Here is a 10,515-nt window from a genome sequence, read left to right as displayed (position 1 = left end):
TAATGATGGCATTACCCCCAAACACTTGTTGTCTAACAAATTAACACTCTCAAAGGGCAACAAAATACAATCTGAAATATGGCTGCCCTTGGGAAAAGCATATTGATTCGGCAAAATAGTTCAAGCTGTCACACGAGCAAGTCTATCTGCGACAATCTTTGTAATGACTTTAAAAATAAAATTAGCCATAGCTACGGGGCAAAATTAGAAACTAGAATCTGCCTTTTGAACCTTAGGAATTAGAGCCACAAAACTTGAATTCATTTTAGAGAGAATATTACATGCCCAAAGAAACGTTGGACAACCAAAGAAACATTGGATAGAATCTTGTTTTCAGTAGTGCTTAAATGACTTTTTTATTTTATTTTTCCGAGTATAATGCATATTAACATTCTGCCTTATCGAAATACTAGGAAGTTCAACTTAATGCCTAAATATGTTTATCTATTAACTATTTTTTGTGGTCACTTAATAATACGGTATAGTAGTACTATGGTCACTTAGTACCACATTATTTCTAACACATTGTGTTTTTTTTTTTGTATCAAATTGGAGCAATGGTCCCTCAACTTTAATCAAATTGAAGCAATGATCCCTCAACTAAAAATCCATTACCATTGGTACTTCAACTCATCAAAATGTGGAGCTATGATCATTTTCGTCAACTTTATCAAAATTTTGTCAAAATGAGTTATGTTAGAAGGATCATTGCTATAATTGGGGTCTCTCAACTCATCAAAACTTGTAGCTATGATATTTTTCGTCAACTTCGTCAGAATTTTGTCAAAATGAATTATGTTGAAAGCATTATTGCTACAATTGGATTAAAGTTGTTGAACCATTTCTTTAGTTGGATTAAAATTGAGGGGTCAATGGTAATTAATTTTTAGTTAAGGGACCATAGTTGCACGTTTTGATGAGTTAAGGAACCATGGGTAATGATTTTTTAATTGAGTAACCATTACTCCAATTAAGTTAAAATTAAATAACCATTTCTACAATTTACTTTTACTTCAATTAATGGTTAAATAACAGGGTTAGTGTATCCGTAAGGGCCTAAACAAGTTGGCTTTTTTTTATCTCTCCGTACATTCTCGTTCATTTCTTCCTACACTCCTCTCTTTATCCACGATCCACCTTCATCTTTCCCATTCCTTCATATTCCTCCCTTCTCCCTACGAAGGAAAAAAAAAAAAAACTAGAACTAAAAAGTAAATTCATAGTTACCAAATGATCCCATAAATTTTCAATATTATACATAAAATATGTGGGAAAAAACGTAATGAGTTTAAGACGTTTTTCTTTAATTGCACCTTGAACTAATTAATGGTCAATAGCCGGTTTGATTTTTTTGTAATTAATTTTTGGTTTTAACTTTTTGTGCGGATGATAGAAGAGAAATACTTGGAAGTTAAGATGGATGCACATAGTGGAAAAAGAAGAAATGTTTCATTAAATAATCATTTCGTTTTCAGTTGTTTTTTTTTTTTTTTTTTTTTTTTGTATTGTTTGAAAACTTAAATTTTATTTGGTAACTAGTTTCAATTTTCTTTGATTTTTCACTTTTTAATTTTTCAATTTTTTAAAAAGTGAAAACTAAAAATGAAATAGTTATCAAACAGCTCATAATAAGTGTTCAAAGGGTCACAAGAACATGGGAGTTTGGATTCATAATTAGAGTGTAACGCATTGTATACAAACTTCTGCTAACATGAGCGAGGGGTTGAAAACGAGATTTTTCTTCTTCGTGGCTTACCTCTTTATGTAGTAGTAACAAAAGTCAGCTAAGATGAATGTTTGAACCATCTCATAGAGGAAAACTGCCAAAATCCAAAAATACCCGCTCCCGACTAAAAATATGTATCTCCCTCTAGCCTCCACCCTCATATCAAGGTAATTTGTTCTTACATCTCTTTGGGATGTTATAAATTATGATGCATGAGTAAACTAACAACTAAAATTTGCTGCTTGGATACATTTTTAGATTTGTACATTTTATTCTTTCTTAATTCTGCCAGAAAGAATAAAATTTTACTTTGTAGTCCTTTTGATTTTGGTTTACTGTTGAATTTTGTCACTCTTATGCTCATGTTTCTGGTTTGATTTCTCTGATTTTTTTGGTTCTCCGTTTCGAAAAATTGAAGCGTCTGAGTTCGATTGAGAAACCCATTTGTTATATCATACACTTGCATTTTAAACATCTGTAAATTATTAATCTTTTCTGAGTTTTTGTGTTTTTTAAGTTTGGGTTGTTATGGAATGGATGCAAGAATATTCTGCTGTTATAATTTGTACTTGCTCTATACACATTGTGCAATGTATGGTGAATAATTGATCTTCCAATTTGTGCTGGAATTTTTGATCCGTTCAATTATATATCCCTTACTGAAATTTGGTCTAATAGACATAGACATAATGATGGCGGTAAACTAAATGATTACAACGGTTCTGTTCATCCATTCAAACACAAGTATACTTCTCTAATTATTACAGTTTGACAGCATTATCTTATTGCTTAGTTTGTGTTGTCCATTCCCTTATTTGCTTAGTTTGGATTACCTGGCACAAAAGATAGATTCATTTCTTTGGAGAACTTGCTGTTCTTTGCGAAGACATTTTCGGTAAGATTCCAACATTGATATGTAACTAGAAAGTTTGAAACAACAAGACATAGGTTTCTTTGGAGTCTTCTGCTTCGTTTTTGTCTATCTGAGAAGAGAAGGATCTAGATGTACATGTGTGGGTCATCTAGGAAAGGAAAGAGGTAGAATATACGCGTGTTGATTTAGCTGGGGTGGGAGGGAGACTAGACAAGTTGGCAAGTCTCCTTCATTCCACTCTCTCTCTCTCTCTCAAAATCTCAACACTGAAAGAGACGATTGTGGCATACAGAAGCCTCTCTTTGGCTACCTTCTTCACTATGTTAACTATGCCGTCCAACAACCACCATCAGTGGGCCAGGAGCTGGGAGGAGATGCTGCCTCTGCCGCCCCCTTCCAGCTCGGCGAGATCATCGAAGACGGATTGAACCAGCACGACAGCTCCCATTCTCCTGATTCGAATAAAATTCTTTAACTGGCTTTGATTGCAGGGTAAGTCTTCTCTCGATACTGATGCAGTCATCAAAGCAACATGTTTGGTACGTACTAAATTCGTGTACAGTAAATAAGCATCATTGTAGTGATAGATAACAAAGTAACCCAAGCTACAATTAATGGATTTCTCTCTCCCATCCCTAAACACTGCCATAGCTGGACTCCTTGCCATACTTGTATTTTCGTACCATTTCATACAAAAGTTTAGGGCCGCTACCAATGCCAGGGGTTCCAAACCACCAAAATTGGCAGGTGGGTTGCCTCTGCTAGGTCATCTCGATCTATTCGGAGGATCCCAGCCTCCCCATATAACCTTGGGAGCCTTGGTTGACAAATATGGACCAATCTTCACCATCAAAATTGGCATCCACGCAGCTCTGGTGGTAAATACTTTGGGAGGCTGCCAAGGATTGCTTCACCACCAATGACTCGATTGTTTCCTCCTGTCCTGCTACCCTAGGGGCTAAGCACTTGAGCTATAACTTTGCTATGTTCGGCTTTAGCCCCTACGGTCCATACTGGCGCGAAATACGCAAACTTACATCCCTCGAGCTACTCTCAAACCGAAGGCTCGAGTTACTCAAAAGCGTTGGAGTATGCGAAGTGGAGATGAGTTTAAAAGAGCTGTACAAGCGATGGACCGAAAGAAAAGATGGTGGATCTTCGTGTGATATTTTGGTGGAGATGAAAAAGTGGTTTGGGGATTTGACTCTAAATGTGGTTTTAAGGATGATTGCCGGAAAGAGAGGCTTAAATGTTGGCAAGAACTTGGCAAAAGGCCATGAGGGAGTTCTTTCATTTGGTGGGAATGTTTGTGATGGGAGATGCTATTCCTTGGCTTTGGTGGTTGGATATGGGCGGTCATCAGAAGGCTATGAAAAAAACTGCCAAAGCGTTGGACAGTATTGTTATGGGATGGTTGGAGGAGCACAAGCAGAGAAGAGCTAAGGGCCATGATCAGCAAGATTTCATGGGTGTGATGCTCAGAGTCCTTGATGGAGCACATGTTTCAGGCTTCGATACTGATACAGTCATCAAAGCAACATGTTTGGTACATACTAAATTTGTTTATAGTTAACTCTAAGATTGTCTCTTTTTAAAAGTTCAAACTAATTAAGTAAATTTTCTCGGTTGAACTCGGTTTAACTAACCAAGCCAATTATGATTCAATTATTTGTAGAGTTTGCTTGCTGGAGGGAGTGACTCAACCACGTTGACTCTGATATGGACACTCTCGCTACTTTTGAACAACCTTCACCCTTTGAAGAACTAGACAAGCATGTTGGTAAAGAAAGGCTAGTGAACGAATCAGATATCAGCAATCTTGTCTACCTGCAAGCAACTGTCAAAGAAGCAATGCGTTTAAGTCCTGCTGGACCACTCTCTGCCCCAAGGGAATTCACCGAGGACGGTACGGTCGGAGGCTACCATGTTCCGAAAGGCACGTGGCTGCTGGTGAACCTGTGGAAGATCCAAACCAATCCACGGGGTTGGGCCGAACCGATGGAGTTCAAGCCGGAGAGATTTCCCACCACCCATAATAGAGGTCAGCATTTTGAGCTCATGCCTTTTGGTAGTGGTAGAAGAGCATGCCCTGGTATAACTTTTGGCCTTCAAGTGACGCTTTTGACCCTGGCTGGTTTTCTACGTGCGTTTGAGAGCAACTCCACAACTAAAAACTTTGCGCCAGCATCCAGCTTATTTATCCACTTCAGTGAACAGTAATAGACCCAATAAACAGTAATAGGCCAAAGCATCCACCCCAAAAAAAAAATGTGCTAGCACCCAATCTAAAAATACGCTGGCACCCAGTCCATTTAAAATATTAAATAAATTTTTTATAAAATAATAAATAAAAAAAATAGTTTTAATTTCGGGTAAGATTTTTAACCAATCTCGTCACGTCACGTGTCATTATCCGAACGTACTATTTTTTGAATAGATTTCCGCTAAGATTTTCAACCAATCCCGACAACCCACGTGTCACTTCCTGTTTACAATAATTTAGGCAAGATTTCGATAAGATTTTTAACCAATCTTGTCACGCCACGTGTCATTATCCGAACGTACTATTTTGTAGATAGATTTCTGATAAGATTTTCAACCAATCCCGACACGCCATGTGTCACTTCCTATTTACAATAATTTAGCTAAGATTTTGATAAGATTTTCAACCAATCACGTAGTACCACGTGGCATTGTTCAGAACCTCATCTTTCTTTTTTTTTTGTCTATATAAACCCTACATCCCTACATCGGTTGATATGACCGGAAGCGTCGGACTTACGAACATGAAACTCACCCCTTTCGATGTCCTCGTCAAACCGCACTTGTCTCCCCAATCTTTATTGAATAAGTTACCCGTTTAGTACGTAAATCCTTATAGAGTTCGAGTAGTATATAGGTTCCACTTTTAGTCATTATCTTAATTATTATCTAAATGTATGTCTATCAGTCTATGTGAAAAAATTTCTAAATTTAAATTTTATATTCTAAGATCATATACAGTTTTTTGACTTTTAACATGCTGCATGTTTGCCGATTTCTGATATTCAAATGGGTCTAATGCCATCCAGTTGTAGCTGCCCTTCTCTCATGCTGCTGGAGGCTAGTAAAAATGTCCATCCTCCGCTGCGGCTTTTGGATTCGTAACCAAAATTTAACACATTCATTTTTAAATAATTCATCAAGAGCGGATTTATAAGTATCAACTATGTACATTTCATATGATGAGTTATTCATATGAATTTGAGAGTGATGGCTGTTTACTTGGTATCTAAGGTACAATAGTATTTGGTGGTGATGTGGTTAAAATGAGAGATTAAAAATTCAGTCATGATTCCTTGTTGCATAAGTAGAAAAGGAGGTGGTACAACACAATGTGTCGGTGATAAAGTAACTTGTATCAAAATCCAACTCAAAATTTACTATAGGTATCAATAATAACTTTATGCATAATTGAGACAAAGTTGAACCTGATTTAGAGAATTGACTGAAACACATGTCTCTATGTATTTTAACCTCTGCTCTTATCAACTAGCCTGATTGCTGCATTTGAACCGTTGATTCCGATCATAAAGAACTTAGGATTCTGCATTATTACCATCGCTGGTCTAAGAATATGCTCAAAAGGTTAAAAAAAAAAAAAAAAATCTTACCAAAATGAATATTAAATAAAGCTCAATGGTACAAAAAGTGGAAACTGATTTACTATATATATCTGCATTTTATTGTATTTGAATATACATTGGAGAATTTAGGAGTTAAACACGGTCATCAATCACTTTTAATTTAATGACTCCTTGTTAATATGAAGTCGTACCTAGGCATCCAATATTCATTCCACCATGTTATAAACAGGGTCACACTTACATGATGGATATGTAAAGTCTTGGCATGGTACCCTGTAAGGAATAACAAGTACATCACCCTGCGTAAATCGTCCTTCCCTAGAAAACACAACCTAGTTGAAATATTAATCTTAAACTGTAATTACAAATTTTTCAGAATTTATTAAAAACAAAACAACACTCTAAGAAGATATCACAGCAGCTCAACCAGAATATAAGTTGAAATAAAAGTGTGAGCAAAATTTAAAATAGGTGGCTGTTTTTCCACCTACTAACGTGCGTAATAGTTTTATACAATAGTACAGTAATTGAAGATTTGGAATTTGGAGAAAATACAAGATGAATGAAGTGGATTTGGTCTGATTTGGTTTGGTCAAGGACAGGAGAGGAGAGAGAGGAGATTGCCTGGTTTTTGGGGGGGGTGGGGGAAGGGGATCAAAAATCAAAGCGCAGGAGAAGAGAAGAGGAGAGCTCAAACATTTATGTGTGCTTTCTTAATATTAATACAAGCCTCCGGCAATTGGTTAGGCTATGTTTCATTTTAATTTTTTTTTATTTAATTCGCTAATTTATATTTTTATTAAAAATCATTCAAAAAAAAAAAAAAAGCAAAAACATGAAACTTAACCACCTACTAACGTGGGAGATTTTTTTTTCTTTTGTGAAGTTTTAAATTTATATTCATTGAAAATTAAAAAGCGATGAATTAATTAAACTTTTTTTGGTTCAATTGTAATTTTTGAAATTCTTAAAAGACAATATATGATATTTTGAATGTTCCATCGTGCTTACTTTATGTATATAGATTAATAATCAACCATTTAATTATCAGTAATCAACTAATAATCTCTCTCTTTGCCTCGTTCTTCGTTCCTCAATCCTCTCTTTGTTTTCGACTTTCAACAGTCTCTTTCTCCTCCTTTTTTGACCGTTCAAACCCCTCGTGGGGCCCCACTGTCCCCTGCCCCTTTGAAAATTTTCTCTTTATTCACAATTATGATGGCAGTTAGAGACTTGGCTGCTCTTCTTCCCCATATGAATTTCTTTAGGACAAGGATTTTCTGCTTTTCTGTTTTATGTGGTCACGATTAAACAATGTTAATATTTTATATTTTTTTATAAAGATAATAAGGTAAAAATGAATAATAATATAAAATATTGTCGTAACTTAACCGTGACCACACAAACAAAAAAGCACGAGAAAATATCGAAAATAAAAGGGCTGACAATCTTTGTCCCTTTCTTTATCTCTTTCTTAGGCCCAATTCTTATCCTCGCTTGCCTGCCTCGATAAAATGAACTAGCCTAGTCATTTTGGCCCACATTTGATTCCCATCCTTGACATCAAAACATATTCAATAAAAAAAATTACCCAAATAACAGAATTTCATTCCCGATTCAAACCATATTGACCCGTTTGATTGGTTTCGACTAAGAAAAAAAGTCAAACAATTTGAAAACCGAACTAAATCAAATTACTTTTGGTTCAATGTGAACAACTCTCGGATTAATGCTACTGGAAATATAGGTGCATGAGGAGTTCTTAGAGATAACATCGATGAATGGCTTGGCAGGTTCTCTGTCAACTTGAGCAAAGGGCAGGTGGTTGATGCTGAAATTTGGGACTATATTTCGGATTGAAACTTGTAGTTCACAAGCAAGATTATGTGTGGAGATGGATACTGGTCGAATGGTTAATTTAATTGATAATATGACTGATATCAGCTTGCATTCTCTTGCAACCATCATTGATTAATGTAGACTACTTATGACATGCATAGCTGAATGTGAGCTAGTACATGACTTCTGAGAGAATAATATGGTGGCAGATGGCGTTGCCAAGTGAAGTTATAATATGGATCTTGAGTACCATTATTTTAAGAATCCTTCTGATTGGATTGGATTTGAACTCAATTATTTGATGATATGATGGGACTCCCTAAACTTGAACTATCTGCGATAACTTTGAGCTGGTTTTTGGGATGATCCACCTCCTTATGTTTAAAAAAAAAAAAAGAAAAAAAAAAAAAAAAGCCTTATTTAAAGTCGAAATTTTCCAAATGCAAAGAGTCCTTCATTTAAAGGAGCAAAACAATTTTACCATGCACATTTCGTCTACATAAAATTTCAAGCCCAACTACAAACCTGGTTTAATATCGTAGGAAATAAGTTGAAAAGGTATGAGAAAGCATGCTCACAACAACAGACTTAATCAAAGTAACACAACCAACCATTGAGAAAAAATGACCTTGCCATTGAAACATTCGAGAACATATTTTATTTACAAAAGCTTGAAAATATTCCCTCTTAGGTTTGACTTTAAGTATAGGAACCCTCGAATAAATAAAAGAAAGCTCATCGGCAAATACACCAAGCCAGGATAAAATAAGAGCACGACGCATGGATGCAGATTCCCAACATAAAAACGGAACTTAGCCTTACTAATAAGTTGGCCATAATTTACACCATATTCTTCAGTATAATGCATAAGAGGTTTGCGCATGTCACCTCTGCAGAAAAACCATAACGTCATCTACATAGAGAATATGAGAAAGAGCAGTTACTCCATGAGGGGAAGAAATCAGTTTGAGCTTCCTTAAATTTACAGATCCACAAGGCCTCGACTAAGAACCTCTTCAGGAAGGCAAAAAATAAAAGGGGATAGAGGGTCCCCTTGGCGAACACCCACACTACATTAAAAAAAATAACCGGAGAACCATTGAATAAAATAGACAATAGAGCAGGAGTAAGGATTGCACGAATCCACTAAACAAACGTGACATGAAAACCAGAAGCTGTAAGCACTAGATCAAGAAATTTCTAGTTGAGAGTATCAAAAGTTTTAACAACATCAAACTTAATAATGATATTACCCCCAAACACTTATTGTCTAATAAATTAACACACTGAAGGGGCAACAAAATACAATCTGAAATATGCCTGCCATTGGGAAACGTATATTGATTCGGCAAAATAGTTCAACCTGTCACATGAGCAAGTCTATGTAACATCCCACATTATTTAGGGGAGTGGATCCTATAAGCCTTATATGTATATTTTCATATCTACCTAGCACGAAGTCTTTTGGAAGCTCATTGGCATCGGGTTCCATCAGAACTCCGAAGTTAAGTAAGAAAGGGGCCAGAGCATTCCTATGATGGGTGACCCATTAGTAAGTTTTACTCGCGTGAGTTCCTAAAAACAAAACCGTGGTAATAAATTTTTTAGTTGAGAGACCATAAATGCACGTTTTGATGAGTCAAGGGACTAATGATAATGTATTTTTAGTTGAGGAATTATTACTCCAATTGAGTTAAAGTTAAGAGATCATTGCTACAATTTACTCTTACTTCAATTATTAAATTAACAGGGTTAGTGTCGTCGTAAGGACCTAAACAAGAGGGCTTTTTTTAATCTCCCCCTACATTCTCGTTCATTTCTTCCTACCCTCCGCTCTTTATCCACGATCCACCTTCCCATTCCTTCATATTCCTCCCTTCTCTCTATGGAGGGAACCAAAAAAAAAAAAAAAAAAAAAAAAAAAAAAAACTAGAACTAAAAAGTAAATTCATAGTTATCAAATGATCCCATAAAATTTCAATATTATACATAAAATATGTTTGGAAAAACGTAATGAGTTTAAAGACGTTTTTCTTCAATTGCACATTGAACTAATGAATGGTCAATAGCCCGTTTGATTTTTTCGGAATTAATTTTTGGTTTTTACTTATTGTGTGGTTGATAGAAGAGAAATACATGGAAGTTAAGAGGGATGAACATAGTGGATAGAGAAGAAATGTTACGCTAGATAACTATTTCGGTTTTAGTTTTTTTTTATTTTTTTTATTTTTTAAATTGAAATCTTGTTTGATAACTAGTTTCAGTTTTCTTTGATTTTTCACTTTTTAATTTTTCAGTTTTTAAAAAGAGTGAAAACTAAAAGCTAAAAATTAAAAACAAAATGGTTATCAAACAACTCATAATTTAAGTTGTTTTTCACTTTTAAGATATTATTTTCATTAATTTGTGCTTATTTATTCTCCTCTCTCCAATTCTCCTTATTCATCCCT

At 35.4% G+C, this 10,515-nt stretch overlaps 1 pseudogene across 1 annotated transcript; it reads left to right on the top strand.

The window, feature by feature from the left end:
- The first annotated feature begins 3,093 nt into the window (after positions 1–3,093).
- On the top strand, positions 3,094–4,852 carry LOC137738757 (cytochrome P450 CYP82D47-like; annotated as a pseudogene). Its single transcript, XR_015966310.1, has 2 exons — positions 3,094–4,146; positions 4,276–4,852. The product of XR_015966310.1 is annotated as a cytochrome P450 CYP82D47-like (transcript).
- The last annotated feature ends 5,663 nt before the right edge of the window (positions 4,853–10,515 follow it).

This window comes from Pyrus communis, chromosome 9, assembly GCF_041283825.1.
Source record: "Pyrus communis isolate YQ-2024b chromosome 9, ASM4128382v1, whole genome shotgun sequence".
Taxonomy (NCBI): Eukaryota; Viridiplantae; Streptophyta; class Magnoliopsida; order Rosales; family Rosaceae; genus Pyrus; species Pyrus communis.
The sequence above is the reverse complement of the archived record's forward strand: the minus strand, read 5'-3'. Positions and strand labels throughout refer to the sequence as shown.